Source organism: Mustela erminea, chromosome 5, assembly GCF_009829155.1.
Source record: "Mustela erminea isolate mMusErm1 chromosome 5, mMusErm1.Pri, whole genome shotgun sequence".
Taxonomy (NCBI): Eukaryota; Metazoa; Chordata; class Mammalia; order Carnivora; family Mustelidae; genus Mustela; species Mustela erminea.
In genome coordinates, this window is record NC_045618.1 from 48,754,417 (window position 1) to 48,766,988 (window position 12,572).

At 50.1% G+C, this 12,572-nt stretch overlaps 1 long non-coding RNA gene and 1 other non-coding gene across 3 annotated transcripts in view; both read right to left on the reverse strand.

Moving 5' to 3' along the window:
- Window positions 1-1,210: 1,210 nt before the first annotated feature.
- Window positions 1,211-1,317, reverse strand: LOC116592109. The gene has a single exon (XR_004286302.1). It is a non-coding gene; the product is annotated as a U6 spliceosomal RNA (small nuclear RNA).
- A 1,557-nt stretch (window positions 1,318-2,874) lies between these two features.
- The window catches only part of LOC116590747, a 30,084-nt gene continuing 20,386 nt past the window's right edge, over window positions 2,875-12,572 (reverse strand). Inside the window, exons 2-6 of one of the 2 annotated variants that reach the window (XR_004285720.1) lie at window positions 8,317-8,384; window positions 7,850-8,177; window positions 6,609-6,643; window positions 4,894-5,742; window positions 2,875-4,055 (exon numbers count right to left, since the gene is read on the reverse strand). This is a non-coding gene — a long non-coding RNA (uncharacterized LOC116590747). The remainder of the gene's footprint in view (window positions 4,056-4,893; window positions 5,743-6,608; window positions 6,644-7,849; window positions 8,178-8,316; window positions 8,385-12,572) is intronic. The other variant, XR_004285721.1, reaches the window with a different exon arrangement.

The window sequence follows — 12,572 nt, forward strand, 5'->3', positions numbered from 1 at the left end:
CAAGTTTCTTGAGAAGGAGAGAGAATCACGCCAACATTGGTCTTTTCCTTGTTTGGCATCTCAGAAGGAGACTTTGAAAACCATGCACCCAGTTACCCAAGTTCCTCATAAGAACCAGGCATCTTTGGGGGAAGAAAGGAAAACCAAAGCTTGTCCTCCAACTCCATGCACTGGAGGCCGTGAGCCGAGAAGGCGCAACGAGAGGTCCTACAGACCCACATTCTCGGCTGTTACCTGGAAAGGATCATTTCACCTCCACTAAAGAGAACAGAAATGGATCCCTGATGGAACGCCGCTAGGCAGCTCCGAGCGTCCGCCTGGAGAGGACTCGTCGCTGCCCTGGGGCGGCTTAGGGGCTCCGCCTCTGCTGCCTGCCCGAGCTGTGGGGAGCCTGGGAGCTCTGCGGCCCTGGATAGAGCCCTGCTACTCTCCGAGCGGCTGCAGAGACCGCTGGGCCCACTACGAAGCTTGTACACCATTTTTTTTTTTTTTTCCCCTCCTGGAAAGAAAACACCTCGATAAAGTCCGCGCAGGAAATCTGAACTTTACTGGACTTTTCCCCTCTTCCCATCTTAACCAAGCAGGACTGTGCTTTTTTGCAGTCATTACGTCGGGGTAGGGTCCCGATCTTTTCAGGGCCTGTGCCTCCAAAGGTCTTGCCGGGCCTCGCGGCAGCCACTTTCTCATGACATGATCACTGCCAGGGTGCTTTGCCTCATGGGGTCTCCTGTAAAACGCTGACAGTAGTAGGCACAAGGCAGGGCTGTCGGGAGTACTGAGATACTGGAAGCCCCTGGCACATGGTAGATGCTTAATAAGGAGTGGGCATTGCTATGTTTTTAAGATTCAGAGGCATCATTTTAAGATTCAGAGACATTCAGAGAAGTCTTGTTGCGTGTCCTGTTACAGTCCCCTTGGGTCTATCATAGCACTAGGGGCCTGTTATATTTTGGACCTGAAGCGGGTCAACTTTGGCAAATCCGCTTGCTTAAGTGGTAGGTGCCTTAGGACTCCGGATAGTGCAGGGGAAAGCAGGGGCAACGTTGGGGAAGATCGAAGCCTGGGGTCGGGCGTAAAAAGCAGGGCAAGGAGAAAATCTGACTACGCCCCACCTCCTCTTATTTTATCTCCTGGGACTACAGTTTCCTTTGTGTGAAACAAAAGATAAAACCTGTAGGTGGGAAGTGTTTGCATTAATGGATGAATGAAACAAAATATGGAACGCTTCACGAATTTGCGTGTCATCCTTGCGCAGGGGCCATGCTAATCTTCTCTGTATCGTTCCAATTTTAGTATATGTGCTGCCGAAGCGAGCACGAACCGTACCGCTTCCCGGCCAGTATATAAAGCTCAAAAGAGCCATGCTTTTACAGTTATGATGACTATGCTGCGCGCTTTTCAAAAATCCCCAAATAATTACAGCATTATGACCTTTTATTATCTCGTACACACAGTAATTGTATCTTTGTGATTACAGCTAAATTAAATCTAATTTTTTCCCTAATCCTCCAACGTTGTGTATGCAAATGAAGGGACCATGGGAAATTGGCCCTCGGCCCGCCCGACCTCTGCGCGCCCCCAGAGGGCGCCGGGAACACGCTCGGTCACGTGGTGCGCGCGGGCCCAGCTCTTGCTTCGTGTCTGGCGGGCTGGGCCCCCGGGGTCGCGCGCGGGGCTGCTCAGCGAACGCCGCGGCGCAGTGGCTTCCGACGAAACGGGGGCGGGGTCAGGGCCTTTGGCTGGGGGGTGGAGAGAGGGGGCCGTGTCCGCCTGAGGGCCCCGCAGCATGCCGGACCCGCACCCCGAAGCGGCTGCGATCTAGGGCCCGTGACCCCGCCAAGAGCTGGAACCACGGAGCGTGAACCGGAAGGGGCTGGGCAGGGTTGGCCGAGGGCTGCGGTGGGGTGGGCCACGTGGCGCCGCTGCTTCCTCTGGGGTGCTCGGGACCCGCGCCCGGTGCTTGGAGTCAAGGGCAAGGGGTACGGTTTGGGGTACCCCATAGTGTGGCACCATAGCGTGATTCGGGGTGTGACAGCCTGGGAATGGTCACTGCGCTTAGGTCCCTTAGGCCTTTAACCCGACCCGTGGCTTTCCCCTCAAAATGCAGGTTAGAAAACAAGCTCTAGTTGGGTAATCAAGGCCAAAATTGCCCCTGCCAGTTGTGAAAGTTGAGCTCTGGAGCTAAGTCTGGTTTCATTTCCTCCTCCCAGTGGAACTCGAGCGAGGAAAGATTTGGGACCAGGGGTGCCCCCTCCCCTTTCGCTGACCTCGAGGATACCCCCAAGGCCTTATCAGCTCAGACTTCCCTTCCTGCTGGCCTTCTCCAAATACCAAGCTCCTAGACGTCAGCGGTGGGGCTGTGGGTCCAATAGGCAGTGGTTTGGGTTGCTGCGTGATTGCAAGACGCTTCGGTTCCGGCAAGGGAGCCAGGATAACATGGCAGAGCATTCTCAGTCCAGTGCTGAGATGGACTGGGAAGGAAGAGCCTGGGGGATAGACAGTGACTGGGGCAAGAAGGTGGGCAGGAGGGGAGGGGACGTTTGAGTAGTTGCTTGATAGGGCTGCAGCCCTTAGAGGGCAGGTCAGGCAGTACCAGGCAGAGGAAGACCTGGGAGCCACCTGAGTCAGTTTCACGGATCTGGGCAAGTCCTCTAGGCAGGAGAGACCGCTGTGGAGGTGGTTGGTGCCCCGTGGACCTGCTCTGTCTCAGCACTGTGAGCCTGACTTGAGCCACAGCCAGGGAGCACCCGGCCTGGCCTCTGGCGACTTTGGAGCCCCTCCCCCCACCTGTCTTCAGTGAAATGGAAATCAGGTGCAGGCTGCCCAACTTCTCATCTGACCTCTCTCTAAATAAGCAGTAAGCAAACACAAACCTCAGAATGCTAATATGGCCTTTATTGAGCGAAAAGAGCTAATTTGGGCAACGATGTTTCCCTCAGATTTACAAAAGGGAATTGCAAATAACCAAAAAGCGTATTAGCATTGATGGGAGATGATGCTAATCTTCAATTAGCATCCACGTTTTTATTCATTTATTTAGAAGAAGAGCCTTTTCGTCACAGTCGATGCTCACACGTGTCACGGTGACAGGTACATCTCGTGGGTTCATAACTGCCTTATTGCAAAAACCAGCAGGAGATGGACCAGGTTGTTCACCATTTCTGGCTACACGAGCATGTGTTATTTTGAGCCAGACGTGGGGTTTTTTTGTTGTTGTTGTTGTTTGTTTGTTCTGTTTTGTTTTTTTGTTTGTTTTTCTTATTGAGCAATTGTAACATAGAGGAGGGACATCTGAGTTCTCTCTTACATTCCTTCCCGCATCTGTCTTTGTGACCTTGCCCAACTCCCTGGATTTCTCTGGTCCTGTTTTAGCTTCTGCAGAGTGAAGAAACTGTCCTAGAGAAGATCTTTCATATCTCTCTCCGCTTTGGCATGCTGTGATTCCTGTGATTGATTTCTTTCTCTTTCTTTCTTTCTGTTTTTGTAACTGGGTAACTGAAGGACTTTTTTGGAGACTATAATTAGCAAGATGTAAACATTCAACACTTTCTGCTTTCTGTTTTAGAAGGGTGGAGAATTCTGGTCATCCTTGGGGCATGGAAGACCCCAAGAATTAGTCCACAGGGGCTACCGTGGACCTAGGGTCTGGGACCTGCAGAACCCTGCAGCACTCTCCTCTGAACCCTGAAGGCCCAGTGTGGAGGAAGGGGGGAGGGTAGGGATGAAAGGGGAGGAGATGGATTAGATGTGACATGAAGCTGGAGGACAGACGGATGGAGGACTCAGTATGGAGAGAACCAAGGGGATCCTGCTCCCAGAGACCCCAAGGGGATGGACACTAAAAGGCAAGGAGTATGTTTCTACGTAGGTTATGGGTCTCAGAGCTGCAGGGGAAGCCGGCTCCTGCTGGCCCTCAGGCTGTTGTCTTCGCTCTACTCTGAGACCCAAGGTGGCCTGAGTCCCGACAGACTTCGCTGAATGTCCTGGGCTGCAGAACCTTAAGAGACGCAGAGTGGTTCCCTTGATCCCATCGGAGGTGGAGCTTCCCACCACTCCTGAGTGGGAGAGATCAGAGCCAACCTTAATTAAATCTGGATAAATGAAGCAATGGACTGTTTCATATTGAAAACATGTCAGTGAGGACATGAGATCTTAGGATTCTCTAACATTGTTATAGTATTCCCTTGAAGCCTGGGAGCACTGAGTGTTTCCACATGTCATTCATTTGAAATAAGAAGGGCTAGGGATTCCCATCAGCCCCACCAGAGGGAGGAGGAAGCAGGGGTGTGGAGAAGCAGCCATGGCCTTCTCTTTGCTGGGAACCTGGGCACGAATGGCATTGGTGGCATCCAGATTTTACCCAGCATAGTAGGGCAGGGAAGTGCTGAGTTCACAGGCCTGGCCCGGAAGCTCCAAGGGTCCCGACACAGGACGGGACTTCAGGCGGTCTGGGTGTGGAGAAGAACCCACCCCTCAGGCCCTAGAAATCCTTTTGAGCAGCACCTGCTCTGACTTAAATCTTGTTCTCCTAAGATCTCTTTTGAAGTATGCTCTCCCACCCTAATCACCGCAGTGTAAAGGAGTTTTTCCATATTTCCTTCTTTGCCTCCCCGAAAAGAAAGCCAGGGTTGGGAGGGGGGAGGTAGAAAAAGGTCTGTGTTTGTTCACCGACAGCTCAGAGGGTGGCCTCTGGGAAGAGGCAGGGTCACCAGTGGCCAGAGGGAGTTTCTCTTTGCAAGCCTCCTAATCCCCCTGTGCTGGGAGCCCTTGCTCTTCCGGCTTGGCCCCTGCTGTGGTTAGAGCCCTTCTAATCCATCCCAGATGCCTGACCTCAGTGCTGCCCCTTCCCAGCTTGATTCTGGAGGGGGGTTGGGGACCACACTTTTCACTCACCCCCAGATCTCTTTTTTGCGCCTGGAGCTTTGTCCGTGCCTGCTTTTCCCCACCTGTTGGGCGGTGACTCCGAGGCAAGCCCAGCAGGGCTGTTGGAATAGTAACTGCAGGGCTATGTGAGTGGCCTCAGCACCTTAGAGGAGCTGCTTCCTGTGAAGTGTTTGGAGCAGGTCCTGGGTCCGTGGGAAGTTCGTAGTAGGTACACAGATACTCAATGTAGGCTTGCCTGGGCCGTGGTGTTGGTTAAGCATCTGACTCTTGGTTACAGCTGGGGTCTCGGTCTTAGGGTCATGGGGTCAGGCTCGGCGCTCAGCACAGGGTCCCCTTGAGAGTCTCTTTCCCTCTCCCTCTGCCCCTCCTGTTGTGCTCTCTCTTCCTCTTTCTAAAATAAATCTTAAAACAAAACAAAACAAAAAAACAAAACCAAAAAAACCCACAAACCCCTCCGTGTATAACCACTTCCTTACTCGTCTTTGGTCTTCTTAATTTTCCAAGAATCAGACTTTTTAAAAAGTGAGAATAGCTCCTCTTTTTAAAGCTACTGGAGGGATTGTTTCTTCGCTAGGATAACAGTTTTGTCGTGGTAGCTCCTTTCCTTTGTTCCCACTCCCCTCCGTAGCTGCAGTGAGGACTGTTTTCCCTCAGAGGGCTTTGCTGCCTTGGGTCTGATATGGAAAGCCTTGGTTGCGTCTGTCTCTGGGAGGGGACAGCTTGTAACTCACTCACTGCTGTTCTCTGAGCTTAGTGTGAATTCTTGCCCTTTCTTCTGATGTTCTGTTTCTTTTTCATGTCTTAGAGATAAGCAGGAGGGAGTCTTGTTCCTCTTTTGCTGATGGGGAAAACCTAGGCCTGGAGAGGAAAGGGACACAGCTAGTGAGTGACACTGGAATTTGCTCCCAAATCCCTCTGGCTCCAAGGGCTAACTCCGCACCCAGATGGAATAAAGGAGTCCCACTGGACAGTTTTTGGAGGCGCGCTCTCTCTCTCTCTCGCCTTAACTCCTGCCTTTGAAGCATCCTTATTCTGAGCTGTTGCTATCTGAAGGGTTCACTGTGATTTAGTTCAAGACCCTCTTCTCTGGCATTCCCAGGGCAGCCTGAGAGCACAGGGTGTTTAGGTTGAGTGTGTGCAAGGGACCCTCTGAAAGAGGGACAAAAAGAATCTCCAAGTCCAAGTACGAAGGCTGCCAACTTCCAGGTTCTATCAGTTTTTCTATGTGGGGTTGCAGCTGGGAGAACTGACACACCCTGTCGCAGCTGTGTGCAGGGAGGTGTACCTTCTCTGAGCCAAGAAGGGCCATATTGACGAGGCCCAGCAGTGAGCCTCAGTTTCCTCCCCTCTAAGATGGAAGTAAGGATCTCCCTACTCGCTTTATTAGGTGGTGAGGCCCAATGGGAAATCCCACTGTATTTCCTTCTCTCTCTCTCTTTCTTTCTTTCAGATTTCATTTACTTATTTGACAGAGAGAGAGAGACACAGCCAGAGAGGGAACAGAAGGAAGGGCAGTCGGAGAGAGAGAAGCAGGCTTTCTGCCAAGCAGGGAGCCCAATGCATGACCCTGGAATCATGACCCAGCCAAAGGCAGACATTTAACAACTGAGCCACCCAGGCGCCCCAGGAAATCTCACTGTAAAGTGCTAGATGGCAAAAGGCAGGACTACTGCTTTCTCAGCAGACACCCATCCCAGCCTCAGGTAGCTAAATGCTTTGCTTACCTGGTGAGCGAGGCATTTGTGCATTGGGAACAGACCTACAAAATATGAGCACCAAGATGAACCATCACATTGTATTAATATTTTCACACCACTTAACTCTCATTAAAATGTACTTTGCTGAATTTAATATGTGATTTCAAATGACACAACATATTAAGTGCTTAATATACTAGAAATTATGAAACTATTATAGTCGGTGCCATATGAAATAATTAGACTGAATTAAACTTTAGCAGCCAAGTGAAGGAAAGACTTCAACTTAGAATGTCTTAAAGGAGCTTAAGCTACCCCTGGAATCCCCTAAATAAACGTCCAGAAATTAGGATCTTTAAATAAAAACTGGAACTGAATCTGGACTTACACCCAGCTCTTCTGGGCTTCACTGCTGTGGGTGCTGTTGCCTCGGGGAAGTGGGGGGGAGCCCCAGCAGCCACCCCAGGCCAGGGTCTCAGGGTCAGAGCATCAGTGGCCTTTTCCCCCAGGGGCCTGGCTGGGGGTGGGGGTGACTCAAGTGGTTGGAGTAAGGAGTAAGGCCTTCTCCTGAAGGGACAGATTAGTCTTCTTTGCCCCAAATAAGCCAACTGTCAAAAAATTAAAACACACCCACCTTCTTTACCATTGACTGAACGCTTTGTTTCTGGCAGGCATTTTATATGCATTTTTCTCATTTTGTCCTTATAGTACATGGATATGATAGGCCACCATTTTCAGATGAGGAAGCAGGCTCAGATCAAGTGAATTATTAAGCCTTACAATCAGAATCCATAGTGTTCTCCCGTACACCACACATGGCTGGTTCATTGGCGTGCGTGTATATGTGTGTGCATATGCATGTGTATACCACTTCCCATTTTTTTAAAAAGATTTTATTTATTTATTTGAGATAGAGTGCGATTGAGAGAGCAGAAGCAGGGGAACAGAGGGAGAGGAAGAAGCAGGCTCTCTGCTGAGCAGGGAACCTGCCACAGGGCTCGATCCCAGGATCCCAGGATCATGACCCCAGCGGAAAGTGGACGCTTAACCAACTGAACCACCCAGATGCCCCAAGACAACTTCTTTTATTTTGTTAAAAAAATTTTTTAAGACAACTTCTTTTAAAGACTAAAAGGGAATGCTAATTTCTTGGCTATTTGAGATGCCATGTCTCAATTACTCATACCAGTGTGAAAAACTAACCCAGTGGGCTGTTTGAAAAATACAAATTTGAGTGTAGAGACTCAAACATAGTATCATTTACTTACCAGCAAAAATAATTTTAAGCAGGAAAATTTAGCTCAAGCAAACATGTTTATGATTAACCAAAAACATGTAATTTTCGTTAAGTATCCGCCTTAGGTTGTGTCATATAATAGAAAACAAAATCACTGTTGCTTTAAGGTGACAGAGGTTAATTTCTCTGCTGCATGAGACAAGTTGCCTTTCAAGGTCTGGTTGGATGGCTCGAGAGCTGGCTCTTTTACCCAGTTCTTGGTCCAAAATGGCTGCAGGAGCTCCAAGTTCCAGGCATCAGGACAGAGGAAGGCAGGAAAAGCAAAGGATGCACATTACTGCCCTGAATAAAGTCTGTAACTAAGAAAGAAGAGAATGGTAACAAATGGGCAGTGAGTGGTCCTTGGCCTGCCTCCTGGCACTCAGGGAACGATTGGTAAATGTTACTCTACTTCCTTTCTGCAGAACATCAAGAAGAGGGAAGGGAAGTCATACTTACTGCGAGCGTGCAGGATTCCAGGGACCATGCTGGACACCTGCACATCATCTCCATCGATGATCATAATCCTGTGTGGGTGACAGAGACAGATCAGGTAGGAGGAGAGGCTGCAGTTGGTGGGGGGAGGGTGAAGCTCTGTCCACAGGTGCAGATGGGAAGTTGGAAGGGAGAGAGAGTTGGAAGGTTTGCATGAGGAAGTCCAGAGACTTCTGAGAAGGAAGGGATGATGCTCCCAGCCTTGATCTCCTAGAGTCAAGTTATTACAAACATGTAGGGTGACTCGGATAGTACAAACCAAAGTCCAGTGGCAGGGAAGTGGCAACTGTGCCCTTACAGTAAAATTGCCATGAGCGTGGTAGAAGGTGAAGAGATTAAAAGATCAAAAAGATACGTTAAAACCAGTAAAACTTGGGCAGGCACTTCACAAAATGGGAGCTCCAGGAACCCATGCAAAAGCGTCCTCAACCCCCTTAGTCATCAGGGAAATGCAAACTAGACTACTGCCCAGGTAAATGGACAAGTCTGAGGATGCCAAGTGTGGCTGAGGAAGTCGAGCCACAAAGATGGGAGAGTCTGTGGCCAGAGTGAGGAGAAATTGGTGCAACCACTTTGGAAAACTGTTTGCAGAGCCTCTGAATCTGAAGATCAACTTTCCCCTGTGACTCAGTTGTTCCATTGCTCTTTGTAAACCCTGCAGAAACTCATTGTACCCTTTATCTGTAATGGCCCCAGCCAAGTGCCGATCCACAGGAGCCTGGATTAATAGCTCGTGCTGTCCTCATGCTTTGCAGGACTGAAAATCATATGCTTACGAAAATGAGTGAACGACGTCACATTCGGGGTCCTGGGCTGAAATGTATCCCTCCCCCATTCATATGTTCCCATGCTTTAGGGAGTGGCCATATCTGGAGGTGCGGTCTTCACCTAGGTAAAGTTACCAGGGTGGGCCCTAAGCCAATATGAAGACGTCCTTATACAAAAACGAAATTCAATGGGGGTCGGTACAGTGTGAAGACCCAGGACGAAGGCAGCCACCTACAAGCCAAAGAGCGAGCCCTAGAACAGAACCTTGTCTCACGACCTTCAGAAGGAGATGGCTCTCCTGATGCTTGACCTTGGACTTCTACCCTCCAGATCTGTGGCACAGTGTTACCGCAGCCCTTGCAGACCAGCACCCCTAGCGACAGGGGTAAGCCTTGTGAACTTGATGCTGAGGGAGAGGAGTAAGGCATAAAAGACATATATAGAACCGCACCATTATATAAAGTTCAGAGTTCTAACAGCAAAACTATATTGTTTAGGGACACATATGTAGGTGGTGAAATGGTAAGAAAAGCAAGGAAGGGATTGACATAAAGGACAGGGAAGTGGGAAGGGAGACATGAAGGCTTCTGGGGTGACAGCGACATCCCATTTCTTGGTTTTCTTGCTGGTCACTCAGGCGTTTGGCCTCTAATTATTCGTTCACCTGAGCCTTTACGTTTACATACCATTCAGTGTTTATTGACAAAAAAACTGTAAAAACAAGAAGGAGAAGGAGATGGGGGAGAGAGAGAAGAAGGAGGGAGAAGGAGAAATGGAAGGGGGTGGGGAAAGGAGCCCTTGGGCTGACTTGGTGCCAAGTGGATTGGGCTAAGGGTCTGTGAGACCACAGCTGTATGTAAGTAGAGGGTACTCCGCTGCCTCGGAGTACACCCCCTGAGCCCAGACTCTCAGGAGGAACACCCTCCCCTAGAGAAGTCTTAGTACCTTTGTAATCTAGGGAAAGCCACTGCCTTTCTCAGGGTTCTTTCTCCATCTTTAGACAGGGGAAGCCCCATTAAATGTCCTAAGGCTCTTTCTGTCTGTAGCTCAGGTCTCTGCTCAATGTCACCTCCTCCAGGAGGCCTTCCCTGATCGCTTGCTGACCATAGTACCTCCTTTCATTCTGTTTCCCTTTATTTTTCTTTTTAGTACTTAATACTTCTGATAGGTATTTATCACTGAAATTATGTCAAATATTAGTTTATTTGTACACCAGGAACAGAATTTTCATTTTTAAAGATTTTATTTATTTATTTGAGAGAGAGAGTGCATGAGCATGAGAGAGAGAGAGAGAGAAGGAGAACACAAATGGGGAGGGTAGAGGGAGAGGGACAAGCAGACTCCCTGCTGGGCAGGGAACCTGTTGTGGGGCTTGATCCCAGGACACTGGGATCATCACCTGAGCCAAAGGCAGATGCTTAACCGACTGAGCTACCCTGGCGCCCCTGACTAGAGCTACATTTAACGTTCTTAAGAAAAAAAAAACTAGAAAAGATATACCAAAGTGTGTTAGACTACTTGATATTTTTTTATCATACTTTCCAAAAAACTGAAATGTGTTCTTTGTACAGAAGCCCAGTGAGGTTAAATTCTAAGCCTGTGTTTTACTGATGGAGTGATGGTGGTTTTACAGATCTGGGAGGGCTGGAGAGTGGCATCCCCTGCACAACCACTGGGGGCAGCATTGAGTTCTGTGGCAGGAGGGGTGCATGATGATAGTAATAATAATAAAATAATGAGCATGTACAATGTCCCAAGAATTGTGGTAAGCAGTATCTAACTGGACCCTCACAATAGCTCTTTGAAGTGGGTACCACCAGTATTCCCCATTTTACAGATGAAGAAAACGGCATTAGGAAACTAGATTAGGTGACTTGTCCAGCTAGCATGTGGTGAAGTGCCAGTGGAATCTCAGGCTCACTCCCCGGCTACCCTGTGTCAGATGTGACAAACATTGGAAAGTCAGTCCTGGGATCCCCTTCTGAAAAAGCAACCCCAGTGATGAATCCAAGCCCTCAACTTTGGTTCATCCAGGAAGAGGTTACTGAACCTTCCGTGTCCCAGACCCTCAAGGATAAGACAGGGGGAGTCTTTCCAGTAACTCTGGAGCTTGGAGGAGCTGGCAGGGATGGAAGGAAGAAATGAGGGCTGCTGCGGGGGAGGGGAGGGACAGGAGGTGCTTCCAGTGGGAGGGGATGCCAACTTGAGTCTCCAAGGAGAGGAAGAGCCGGCCTGCTGAAGGGGTTGTGGGGGAGGTGTGGACAGTCAGGGCGGAAGAACAGCCTGAGCACAGATAAACATGAGATAGCAGAGAAGTACAGGAAGGACGTTCATTCTCACACTGCTGTCCCCTCACCTCCAGTGCCCCACCTGTCCCCTTCCCCAGTTACCAGAAAGCCATTTTGTTCAGTGGAAAGGTGGGCACAGTTGTTGTCGGGTGAGTACCCGAACATGCCGGTGAGAGCCCACTTCTCCAGGATATTTGGGCTTGGGTCAGGTTGTCCCTCCCCCAAATCTAATGGACCAGGATCCAGCCCGGGGCGCATCATGGCAGTGGTGTGCAGAGGGCTGTCAGGAGAGTGCGGGCACAGGCTGCGGGAAGTCTGAGCAATGGGTCCACACACCCTGAGGTCCAGCAGTGGGCCCAATATCACGTTCTGTGACACATGCCGAGTCTTTTTAATTCATTTCTCATTTCCTTTAGCTCAGTGCAGTGCTCTTGACCCTTCCAAGGGCCACTGTCCTGTCCCAGCCCCTGTGAGAAGCAGATCATGGAAACCCCCCACCTACAGTTGAGGGACCGGGGTGGGCTGCCTGCCAGAGGCTGGGCAGGGCACAGGCCGGCTGCTGTCAAATGACTCATGGTCTGGCTTGAAAATGGGCTGTCTTCTGAGGAGTGTCTTCACAGGCTCAGACAAAGCTGCCGTTCCTGGCGGGCTCTATGGTTGGAGGCTGAGCAGGCTCAGGGGCTGGATGGCCCCAAGAGGCCTTGTGCTGGCTGAAATTGCAGGGGAGTAGCGGTTGTGGGTGGGAGAGGAAGCTGGGCGGGGAAAGGTAACTGAGTGGGTCCCCTGGCATCAGAGACAGACGCAGAGACACACAGAGAAGCAGACATGGTAGCCAGATCTCAGAACTGCCAGGTTTCTGGCCCTTCCTGAGGCTTGACAAGGGTCTTCACTGTGCCTTCAGAACCCTTCTGCCTCTTTCCCGGGGGTCACCCCGGTGATGCCTGCTTCTCTGATACAGCCTACAAAACCAAAAGCCATGACTTTACTGCTGGCTGGGTCCATCCCTTCCTCTGTGACTTTCTGGTTTTCCTCTTAGAGGGAATATGAAACTTCAGGTTGGGGCCACCTTGCTGTCTTGGTGTCTGCAAGTTGGGATCTTGCCTCAGCCTCTAAAATTTGCGCATAGGTGACCTGGACCCCACTTCCCTTGGCTCCCCAACAGCC